The sequence below is a fragment of the Pezoporus wallicus genome, unplaced genomic scaffold (genome assembly GCF_028554395.1).
Source record: "Pezoporus wallicus isolate ANWC-B61680 ecotype Strahan unplaced genomic scaffold, APGP_CSIRO_Pwel_v1 scaffold_11491, whole genome shotgun sequence".
NCBI classification, from domain to species: domain Eukaryota; kingdom Metazoa; phylum Chordata; class Aves; order Psittaciformes; family Psittacidae; genus Pezoporus; species Pezoporus wallicus.
In genome coordinates, this window is record NW_026642649.1 from 6,290,415 (window position 1) to 6,302,420 (window position 12,006).

The following is a 12,006-nucleotide window of genomic DNA, read 5'->3' on the forward strand; positions in this document are numbered from 1 at the left end:
CTGTACACAGCGTAGTTGATCTCTTACAAGTACTTTGTTACTAGTTTGATTACCCTCATCCCCAAGGGGGAACAGCTTTGTGGGATAAATTTCAGGCTAGAAATATGCTGTCTGCTTGCAGAGGTTCCAGGCTGCATGATGGACTCAGACCTTCGGCTTCTGTGATTAATCAAGTGACTATCACACACTTCATTCAGTGCCCAGGAAAGAACTAACACGTAAAGGGCGGGTATTGATACATCTTCTAGGACTGTGCAATTGCTCGTTGACATTTACTTTGTGTCAAGATTAGTGGTGCCTTGAAGAACAAAACTGTCTTCAGATTTGCTCACAAACCTCCCCCTTTTTTTTTATCCCTATTCATAAATAGTTTACTGGCCATAGTTAGAGAAATAAAAAGTGAGTGTTTTGTCCAGACTGTGAGTGAATGCGTGCTGGACCTGCAGGATGCAGTCACCACTGGGATGCTTGCTGAAAGGAAGCATCCTCCTCTCTATCCAAGGGCAGGTTAGAAATCAAGAGCAACTCCATTTAGGAAGAAAGGCTTCCAGCGGTGTGAAGGGAAGATCAACCAGGATCTTTCAGGCTAAATCAAAACACCATCTGAAAAATCACGTAGCTTGGCACGAAGGCCACACACCACAGCACAAAATCCAGCAAGGCGCAGCAATGATTTCGGGAAGAAAGCTGTTCCTTTCTGTGTTGGAACTACAAAGTGAAGTAAAATAAGTTGTGCATGTGGCACCCTCATGTACTCTCTACCTAATTAACGTGTAGGAAACTCAGGCTTAAATTTTGGAAACCTGGCTGCAGCTGACTACAAAGCTCCCTGCTCTGATCATCCCCTTGCGAGACCACTGCTAGAGCTGCAGTGTCAGCATGGGTGTCCTGCCACTTCATAGTGTCCTCGGTGAGGAGGAAGAGATCGTAATCATACAAAAGAGAGCAAATGTGTATGTGTCTATCTACATGTGTGTATAAAAAGAAAGTCTCAGGCAACTGAGCTCAGTGCTGCACTCCTGGCTTCTGTGACTCCTGAGAGCATGAGAATATCTTCACCAGTGTGGACCAAAGGTCCGTCTGTCCGGTTTCGAAGACTGGCTGTTGAGTTGATTCCCAGGAAAGAGTGAGAACAGGACAACCATATATGACACATCTGACCGTTCTCCTAATCTCTGGCTGTTTTTAGCTCAGGGGATTTTCTGTAGCTGCTGTGGTTTGGCTACTTAACAGCTCTCAGTAGACCTATCTTCCAAGTGCTTGTCCGATCTGCCCTTGAACCCATATAACCCTTTTGCGCACAGAAGACTCTAAGTCTGTGTTTATACTATTAAACTAAACAGAGCCAGTTCACAAGTAAAAGCCTTATTCTGCAGTGCTCAATAGTGTCAGATTGTTAGTGAGGGCTGTGGCACAAGCTGATCATCATTCCCCCCAAAACAAAGCCTGGGCAGTCTGGGGCAGTAAAGCAATGGTCCACTGGGACCATTCCTGAAACTGCAACCCCAGTGAGGCTTTGTGGTTGCATGGTGGCCTGAAGGAGACATGTAGGGAAGTGTGGATGTGACTACTCTGGTTTCAGAAAACAGGAGAGGTTAGCACTGCAGATGTGACTCCTGTCATACTAGTTAGTCTCGAGGCCAAAGAATGGCTCCTGGCCTGTTTTACTAGAGCTCATATAGTTAAGACTGGCGTTGTCTTTTGTGCCACAAGGGTGCTGAGAAACTCTGTTGCCCTAGGGACTGGAGCAGGATATTTAGTTTTGAAACAACACGGGTATTACAGGCATCCCAGAAGTTTTCACTTTATGCCAGAGGCCAGTTCTCTTGATTCTTAAAGGCAAATAAGAACTGCTATTAACCTCAATAACAAGCCTTTCCTGTTAAGTAGTGAAGTGAGGCTATCACTGGCTGTAGTGCAAGGAAGGAGTGAAGTATCCTGATCAGCCCTGTTGGTTTGGTGCTCCTCCTTTTTGTCTTGCTTATTGCTTAGTACCTCAGCTCCCATGGAGTCCTGAGCCCTGTAACCTCACTGTTGCAGTCCTCTGTGTCGTTCCCTGGATAATGGTGTTACAAAAGCAATCACTCAGTTTTGTTGTTGTGTTTTTGGTGGTTGTTGTTTTATTAACCTATGTTAATAAAATACATAGGCCTGCTTCATACCTTGAGATGTTTGAGGCTGTTGAAGACTCTTGTCTTTACAAAAAAAAGGGACCACCACAGAACCTGTGCCTGGGTGATACAGGAAGGATCGAGGAGGAAGCTGGGATGCTTGCGGCGCAGGGCAAGTACAACATATGGCAGCAGCTCTGCTCTACTGCATGGCTCTGCCTTTAACGTGAGATCATATCAAGAGTGAGAAAAAGCCTCACTGTATGCATGCAGTGTTTGTTCAGTGTTATGATATGCCAACAAAGATGCCAGTCAGCTTTTCAATACATCGATGTTTCTTAACTAAAATCTGAACCTTGTTGACCAGCAACTCATTCCCCGTATGGCTCCATGCTGCCATCAAGTAATACAGCTTTATGCCTGGCAAAGCACGACTCTGCAAACAGAAGTTAGCCTGTGACCCTGTGCTGGTGTAAGAAGGCGGTATTTTTGTTTAACAGAGAAATTTCACACATCGTGGCTGACACAGTTTTGTTAAGGAGAACCCCTGGTCTGGTCACAGCCACACTGATGGAAGGCACCTTTTGTCAGTTGGGGTTAAGTCTTGGAGAGAACTGGTGTAATTACACTCGCCCAGAAATTCTGTTCCGGGGGTGATGTGTGTTTGCAATAGGTATGTACATACACATATATGCATTTATATATTTTTTATATATATATAAGCTGAAGGTGCAGTTTAACATTGCAGCTCCTCTGGCAGCAAATCCTCTTTATTAAATTCCTGCCCCACACTGCAGCATCACAGTTTGCTTCCCTCACAGCTGTGTCCAGAAGTGCTTGCAGAGCACCATATACATGAGATAGCTGCTTTGTCTGAAACTGGGTGACTGGACAGCCTGATGTTCCCATCTAAATGAGCAAGATCATTTCACTGATCCATTTTGCAGCATGAACAAGCAGCTGAATCTGTGCTTCTGAGTGGCTGACAAAGTGCTTTGTAGGCACAGAAGCAAGGGTTTGCTAAGGAAAATGTGAATGTTTTGTACAGGGAAAAGAAAACCTTTTTACAACTGTATGCAAAATCTACTCTGATTTTGATCACAAAGGTGCTCTGAGGGCTGGAGCACATCTCCTGTGGAGAACAGACTGAGAGAGCTGGGCTGGTTCCGCCTGGAGACGAGAAGCCCAGGGAGATGTTAGAGCAGCTCCAGTGCCTAAAGGGGCCACTGAGAAACCTGGAGAGGGGCTTTGGACAAGGGCCTGTAGGGACAGGACAAGGGGGAAAGGCTTTAACCTGACAGAGGGGAGACTGAGATGAGCTCTTAGGCAGAAGTTCCTCCCTGTGAGGGTGCTGAGGCGCTGGCACAGGGTGCCCAGAGGAGCTGTGGCTGCCCCATCCCTGGCAGTGTTCAAGGCCAGGTTGGACACAGGGGCTTGGAGCAAGCTGGTCTAGTGGAAGGTGTGCCTGCCCATGGCAGGGGGTTGGAACTGGTGGAGCTTTAAAGTCCCTTCCAACCCAAATCATCCTGTGATTCTATGATTTAGAGTTTGGGGGACTATAAATCAGACTACAGTGTACTACAGGCAACCTCTTTAATTCTCTTTTGTTATTTATGGGATGCCTGTGGCAAGGACTCCCTCTTTTCTTATGTTTGTACATGTACCCACACAACCAGGTTGCCTGGTTCTAGTTCAAAACTTTATCTAACTGTCATATAAATAACGATAGCACTATCATGTAACTAGCATGGTAAGATTAGGTTGAATGAAATGCTCTACTTTTAAATCTCTCTTGTTAATATGGAAGTCAAGGCAGACTTGTGAATATAATTCTACACTTAAGATTATACAATTAACAAATGAAAGATAAGGTGGTCCAAATTTTGGTGCAAGTGCCACAACAAAGTAGTGTATAAACTCTGCCCGTGGAGTTAACTGTCTTTTTCTAGTGATGTTTGTGGGCAGGAGCTCTGCTCATGGTGCCAGCAACAAAAAGGTGCACATAAATGCCATTTTACATATCCCTCTGAGAAGAATCCATGGGCAAACAAACTGTGTTTCATCTTTATTACATTGATCATAGAATCATAGAATAGTTTGGGCTGGAAAGGACCTGGAAATCATTCAGTTCCAACCCCCTGCCATGGGCAGGGATGCCTCACACTCGACCATGTCACCCAAGGCTCTGTCCAGCCTGGCCTTGAACACTGCCAGGGATGGGGCAGCCACAGCTTCTTGGGCAACCCATTCCTTTGCAAGCTCAAGGTGAACGTTCTTTACGTAAGTTAGCCATAAAATTGACCGGTCACCTCAATTTATGACAATCTTCTATCAGTACCTAGCCTAAAACCACTAACTTGCATGAATTTTGGAGATGCATAGATTGGACCTGAAATAATTTCTAAATATCATTCTGTATTTAGAAACCTTGATGTGCAGCCATGGACTCAAAATTACCCACTTGGATTGGATGAGTACAAAAGGGAAAGGCACAGTACCTAGCCAAGTCTGATCCCCATAAAATAAATGTTTAAGCACTGATGCCCTGTGGGGGATGTTTTCGTAAATGTTTAACAAAAGATTGATGGATAAACTGTCAAAATTTATAAATAGTTATAAGTAACTGAGAAAAGGCAGCTGAACTCCTGTGGAGAGCCCTTAAAAATGCCCTGAGTCTAGAAAAAGAAAGCTTGCTGTCCTTAAGGCACGAAAATCAGTCACTCCTGAGTAGCTGATTATTTGGTAGAGGCCCGGCTAGATTTGTGTGTGGATTAGGGGTTATGGGCTGGCTGACAACCCTTAGTTCCAAGGCCTATGGGACTACTTCCTTTGCTATTTGGGATTTTTATTTTCACTCCTTAAAAGAAGTAGAAAAGCCAATTTTGAATGTCTGTCATTCCATTGACTTCAGTTGCCTTTATTTGCTCTACCTAAAGCTGTTTCTGGTGTGCTTCGCTGCCGTTTCTGTAGCGTTAGGGCTGCTTGTTTCTCTTCTGACCCTACTCCAGCAATGCCCAACCCCTGTGTTTGTGTTCAGCTCCCAGAGAAATCCCTCCACCCACACAGGGAAGCATCTGACCAGCCATGCATGTGGCTTGTGTTTTGGGCGGTGGCTCCCTATTGCTTCAACAGTTTCCTTGAATAAGGAAATTTAACTACTCCTAATGTGTACCCCAGCGGAGGGTAACTGCTGCACTCAGCAGCTTCAGCCACATTTCAGTCAGTGCTAACAGTATTTTCCATTGCACATAGTGCAAGGATTATTTGTTTTCTTATGCTCCAAATTGTTGGTGGTGTTTTATAACAATGGGATTAAATGATAGGCTCCCATTTGCTTGGGATACTGTAAGCCTCTCTCTATTCTACACTGAACTATGGCAGTGTATGAGCAGTATTTGTGGGTTCCGATCTTTGCCATTTAAAGATGTGATTTAGATGCCTGTAATACAATAAAGTAGGCACAGTCACCATAGCAATCAGGATTACAGCGTATCACAATAGCGTGAAAGGTATTGCACCATATGGAAATAATAATGGCTCCAGAAGACATAAAATATTGCCTTCATCTTACTACTACTAGCATATTTTCAATGCACGGTTGAAAATCGTGATGCTGTTGCTTTTGAAAGTGCAAAATTCACAGTTTAACAAATTAATTCCAAATGTAGATTTCTTCTAAGAACTTTGTGTTTTTATATTGTCTGTTATTGCCACATCTTGCAGATCCCACAACATAGGACAGCAGATGACTTAGTTCAAATGATTCTCCATTGTTTTTAATATTTTTAACATCCCAAAGGGGGGGTGGGGGGTGGTGGTGTGATATTTATATGTTTAATAATTTCCAGATTTTGGAGCTGTTCAGTTGTCTGGAAAAAAAAAAAAAATCTGATGGCTATTATTCATCTTTTTTAGTCAAAATGGTTTTGGACCTCTGGTTGGATTATTAAGGCAAAATTGCTCAGCTTTGTCTAGGCATATTTTCACTTTTTGTTTATATCTAATTGAGAATAATGAAGAAAAAAGAAGGATAGCTTTTAAAAGCATTCCATTGAGTTCCTTCTTTCGGTCGCACAAACGGATGTGGGAATGACTGTATGACCCACATTTTCTGATGGCAAGTTCAATATAGTTACATGTGTCTATATCTGTATATATTTATCACCCGGCTATTTTTATTATAGATAATTATTATATGTAATAATATGCTATCCCTATAATAATAAATATTCAGAGGGTCAGGTCCTTAGATTAATATCAAGGTTGCCTAGCTTAGAAAAATATGACCTAGTCTCTCTCTAAAGTGGTTTTAAATTAATCTGGTCTCATCTGAGCAGATTCTCAGTTTAGACCGATATAAGGCAATTCAGTCCGTAAGTGGATTTAACTTAAAATACTAAATAACAAAAAATTCAATATTAAAGAAGAGACCTATTTTAAAGACAGGTACCACATTCAGATAAGCTGATTTTTTTACAGTGCTCAGAACAGGAGAGAATGAAACTGGCATTATTAGTGACAATCTTGGTATACTGGCATCTGTTATCAACAGCAAAGCTGCAATAGGCTTTTTCTTGAACTTACTGTTCTCCTAATTTGGAGTTGGAGAAGTTCTGATGCAGCCTCATCTGTCAGTAGGCCAGTTATCATTTGTATTAATTATAAAATGCTGCTATGACTTATTCCTTTCAAAATCACATTGGGCATCCATGTTTAATTCAAAGGAATAGGAATAAAATATGTGGTTGCATACGTAGTCCATGGAAAAAAGTGACTATAATTGTTATTCTGGTGTTTTCCTTAGAGAGGCATTTATGAACTAGAAGCTGTTTAAGCCAATTAATTAGGTTGGTTAAAATGAAGAATAGACTTTTTAATGAAAAGAGAAAGCCCTTATCTTTGGCTCCCGTCTGGTGAAATAAAACCTCTCGTTAAGAAGTTTGGTTGTGGATGAGCCCAGAAAGCTCAGAAAGCATCTGCTTGAAATCACTTTTCTAGTAGACTGAAACAGTTGTATGTTGTATAAAATGCACATAGGAGGGACACAGCTGCAGAAATAGGACTATTATCTTTGTAAGTACAACCTTTTTCATACCCTCCTGTGATAATAACTCTATATGTGAGTATTCAAAACTATATATATGTCAGTAAAAATTGCTATCATCATACTTCTGACGATTCTGGCTGAACTCAACAAAGGTTTTAGTGCAGAAACTGTATAAACAAGAGACTAAGATAAAGAAGCCAATAAGGAGAGGGATAAACTGATCTGTTGTAGTTCCATTAATTTCATAAGAGTTGTTCTTCATTCTTAGAGTTGTTAGGAAAGGACAGTTGAACCAGTGAAATGGATTCCAGAAACGATGTGACTGCCATAGTGAGCCTTCCTAAAACTATAAACTAAGATCCCCGTGAGAGATCATTTTGTTTAACAGACAGCTAGTAGTGTTTCATTTGTGAAGACGTGGTCCACAACGACTTCTCTTCAGAGATGATAGAATCATTGAATCATTGAGGTTGGTAAAGTCTTCTGAGTTTGTTGAATCTAACCATAACCCTAACACTGCCAAGTCCACCAAACCATGTCCCTAAGCACCCAGGGATGGTGACTCAAACTCTTCCCTGGGCAGCCTGTTCCAATGCCTGATCACCCTTTCAGTGAAGAAATATTTTCTAATACCCAGTCTGAACCTCCCCTGGCACAACCTGAGGCAATTTCCTCTCATCCTAAATGTCAGCAGGTGAGCCTAAAATGCCCATATTTTCAAGTTATTTTAAATATAGTGTTCAGTAATGAAACCACAGTCCTGTTCCTCTAATGAACAACAGAAAATGCCCAAGGGATTGTGCTGTAACTTCAGTTCCCTATTAAAATCTACGTGAACAAGTAGCTTGTTGCAGTGCTATCAGATCAGTAAGTTAAAGTAGTGAGTACAGAAGCTCCTGTTCTGCACTGAGTGCACTGCAAGGCTGTATTTTGGACTAGTCTGTTAGACCTATCTAGACCTAATGTCTCTTTATGTGCATGGATTGAAGGGCCATCAGTAGTTCAGACGCAAATGCCCCCAGGTCATCAGGAATATTGCCAATGACTTAAGCAGCAGGAAAAGGATTTGATTTAACACCCTTGTTTTGTGGTCACACCCCCATCTGTAACAAAAAGATGTACCTATCTTTCCAGCACTGTTTGTGACATCCTTCTGAGAAACTACTGTACACAAAAGAAGCAGAATGTTTGTTTGTATGCTGCAATTTGGCTTTCCAGATTCGCCCTAGAACGGACAGAGTTTGTGGCTCAGAGCCAAAACCGAGACATACAACACTCTTGTGGATTGCAGAGATAGGCTTTGTGCAAGGGTAGCTAGGCTGAAATTTGGAACCAGCCTATTTACGATCCTGTTCAAGAAAAATCACAATAATTTTCTGACTAATCCTCAGGGAAATAGACTTTTGAAAAACAGAACAACAACAAGAAGCATCAGACAGCATGGGATACTAAGCATGCGTCATCAAATATGTCATATGTATTTCTGTTATCTTTCTAGGTAGGGCTTCCCAGACTTGAGAATGTGACTATATTAAAAATAATAATAATAAAACCCCAGTGGTTTTCTGTTGTGTTCCTGGGAATTTTTTCCTTTCAGTCAATAGCAGATCTGAGGATCCCTTTGTGCAGTTTCCACATCCAGTGGCCAGATTCTTGTGAGAAGCTATACTCCACCTGAAGACCCTAACTAATGGCTCCTAAAAGGACAGAGGTTCCTATTATATTTGATGGATTTAGGATCATATCGTTCATAGTGATTCTACTCCACTGTGCCAGTGTCCCGTCATCAAGAGATACATCACTGTCGTGGAGCCATTCAAATATTCCAGCAAGTATTAGAACTCAGCCATGGTTTGATTTTGTTATTCCTGTTCTGTTTTGGGAAAAGGCTGAAATGTCCACTGATGACATATTTACAAAGCATCTATCAAACAAAACTTGCTTGTGAAACAAGAAACAAACACCTCTTATCCATGAGACTTTCTCTTATATTTTAAAATGCCTACACTAATCCTAGTAAGTGTAGCAAACTTATTTTTCCTACAGGAAAGCAGAATTTTTGTGCCCTGGTTTTGCTCCTTTACAATTTTGTGCATGCCATTGTAAATCAGGTTTCAGACTGAAAACTTAACAGGCCTGTTAAGCATATATTGCGCAATAAACACTATGAAGGTGCTTAGAGCTTCAGAATCTACTAATTGGTATCTTTTATCAAAAGTATCCTCTGCATGTCGAAGAGAACAATATTCTTTCTGAAGTCTTGCAAAAATACAGACCTACATTTAAAAAAGGCCACTGATTTGGAATTTGAGACATTTTTAAAGGGGTCTGCTGATCAGAAATGACTTACTTCTTGGTCTCTGAGCATTCTCATGGTGGACATCAAAATTCTTTAACTGATCAGCAGAAGTACTCAAAATGATGAGCTGCTTATAGAATGGCAAGTATGAATACTGCTGTCTTTCAAGAGATCAAAATCCTAGTCAAAGAAACGGAATAGCAGAGTAAACTGAGTGTGAATTGATGGTAATCACTATGAGTGTTTTTCCTGGTATTATTTACGTAACTGAGTTACTGGTTAAAAAACATGTGCATACGAATTGATTGTTTTAAGATCATAGCCTATCACTTCCATAGGCATTAGCACCCAGAAGGTTGATATCAGTGGACATTCATATGGACCTGAGACCTGCCCAGTGTGATCAAAAGAAGAAAGGACCTTAACTCCTGTGAGGCCAAAGAGGCTTTGGGTATCATGCTGCCCAGCACTGGACTAAGATGCACTAAGTCTGATATCTAAGCTAAAGAAAAAAAGAAACAATAGAATTGCAAAGAGAGAAGGTATAACAAATAATGACAATTTACAATCAGTAGTTCAATGGCTAGGGCAATATATAGGATGTTATAAATGCCATTCTCGGTTGGAAATGGTTGAGACTTGTGCGATGTTAACATGAGTAGTTCAAGCAATGACTCACTGTGATTTTAATGTAGGATATGACTTTTTTATTATAGTGTGGTTGTTGATTTTTTACTCGCAGGCAGAAGGTCAGATGTGTCAGTATACCTAGCTCCAGCAGACTGTACACTTTTGAAGCAGCAGCATTTCTCCTTTTACCTCTTATGACACCTGCATTTCAGATCTTGCACAATAACCAGATTGCTGGCTGCAGTGTGGGTGTGGGGAACATTTGGCCCAGCAGCAATCTCTTACGAAGAAGTCCTCAGAGCTAGATTCTTTTCCTTTCTTTCTTCCTTGGTCTAATTCCCCTCTTCCCTTTAAATTGCAGGAGATTTATATTGCCATGACACTCTATATAATGTCTAAATAGTACATAAAAGAGACAAACACCTCTCTGGATAAGAGCTTTGCAATAGGAAACCTATCAGCTATCTTCCCTTCTATTATGGTTAACAAGATGCCTCAATTACTAAAGGGAAATGTTTGGTAACTGTTTCTGTAAGCAAAGAAAGGAACAAATCCTGACGAGTCTTTGCTAATGTGTAACCTGTGTTCAGTTCCCTTGACTTCCTACCAAAGTATTTGTTACATCTCTTTCAATTTCTTAATTTATCTGCTTCCAAATTCAGTTCTTGTTTGTTGTGTCACACTGAATTCAGATTGCCATCTTCAGACAAGCAGCATAGGGTGGCATCTGTGAGGAATCCATGCAGTCTTACACTTCGTAAGCCTGCATGCTTGGCTTCAGAGGGCAACTGGAAAATGCGTGAGATGTTCATATCTTGCCCCAAACTAGGAGCAGGTCTGCAGGAAATTTTCAGTAAAGTGTATTTTTGCAGACAGGTGACAAATAGCTGAGATCTCAATCACTGCCATTGTGAAAATAGTGATCTTGAAAGTACCATTTAAATCGAGTTTAAAGTACGGATTTTATCAACTGACTTCATTGTAAATCTGAGCAGTCTGCCTCTGAAAAACAAGAACACATTGAGGAAATCCTACTTTCTGCTGACTTCAGAAGTTTATTGTACATAAAACTCCAAGGTCTGCAAAAATAAGAGCAGAGAGACCCAAATTAAAGAACGCTTTGCAAAGGTGGATTTAGCCCTCAACCCAAGATGAGCTGTGTATCTCTAGAGTTCAGCGAAGGGGGATTTATTTTTCATCTGAAATAGGAAAAGAGGTTTTTTAATGCTGTTTTATAAAATGGCATTATACAGGGAAGCTCACATTCTTGACAGTTAAATTTTGGGTAATGTAACCATATGCAGTACAACAGGACTATGCTAAAATGTCTGTATTGCTCCAAAATGCAATGTGACCATGCAGCAGAAAGTAGTGCTACTTCAACCACAAATCTAGTCATCACGTCTTGCCCCTGTAGGAAACACAGCCCCCAGTAAACAAGTACACAAAAGGTATGAGTTCAGCTAATGCACCGAAGAGAGAACTGAATATGAAGGAGGCAGGAGGATAAAGCGAAAGGGGAAGTAAAGTCCATCCTTTTTGTGGTTCCATATATTACACTCTCACTCTCTAGGGCACTGGGAGGAGATTCTCTGAAGCAACGTGCCTTTCAGTTAGTTGTTCCTCTTTTGCTATCCATCATCTAGAACTGACTGCAGAGGTTTGGTATAACCCGACGTGACTTTTGTCTCTCCCTCTTCTCCCAGTAAAATTGAATAAACAGGAATAAATTTGCAAAGCCTCTAGAATAAACAGTAAATTTAGATGTGGACATTCAGATTTGGTACAGTTTTATAAACATTTCTGCTTAGCATATTTACCCCTTGGCCTTGTCCATAGAAGAATTCCATCAATATTACTAAGGTTTGATCTTTAAGAGTAATTCAGCTGCTATAGGTGTGCTTTGGGATTTTTAATGG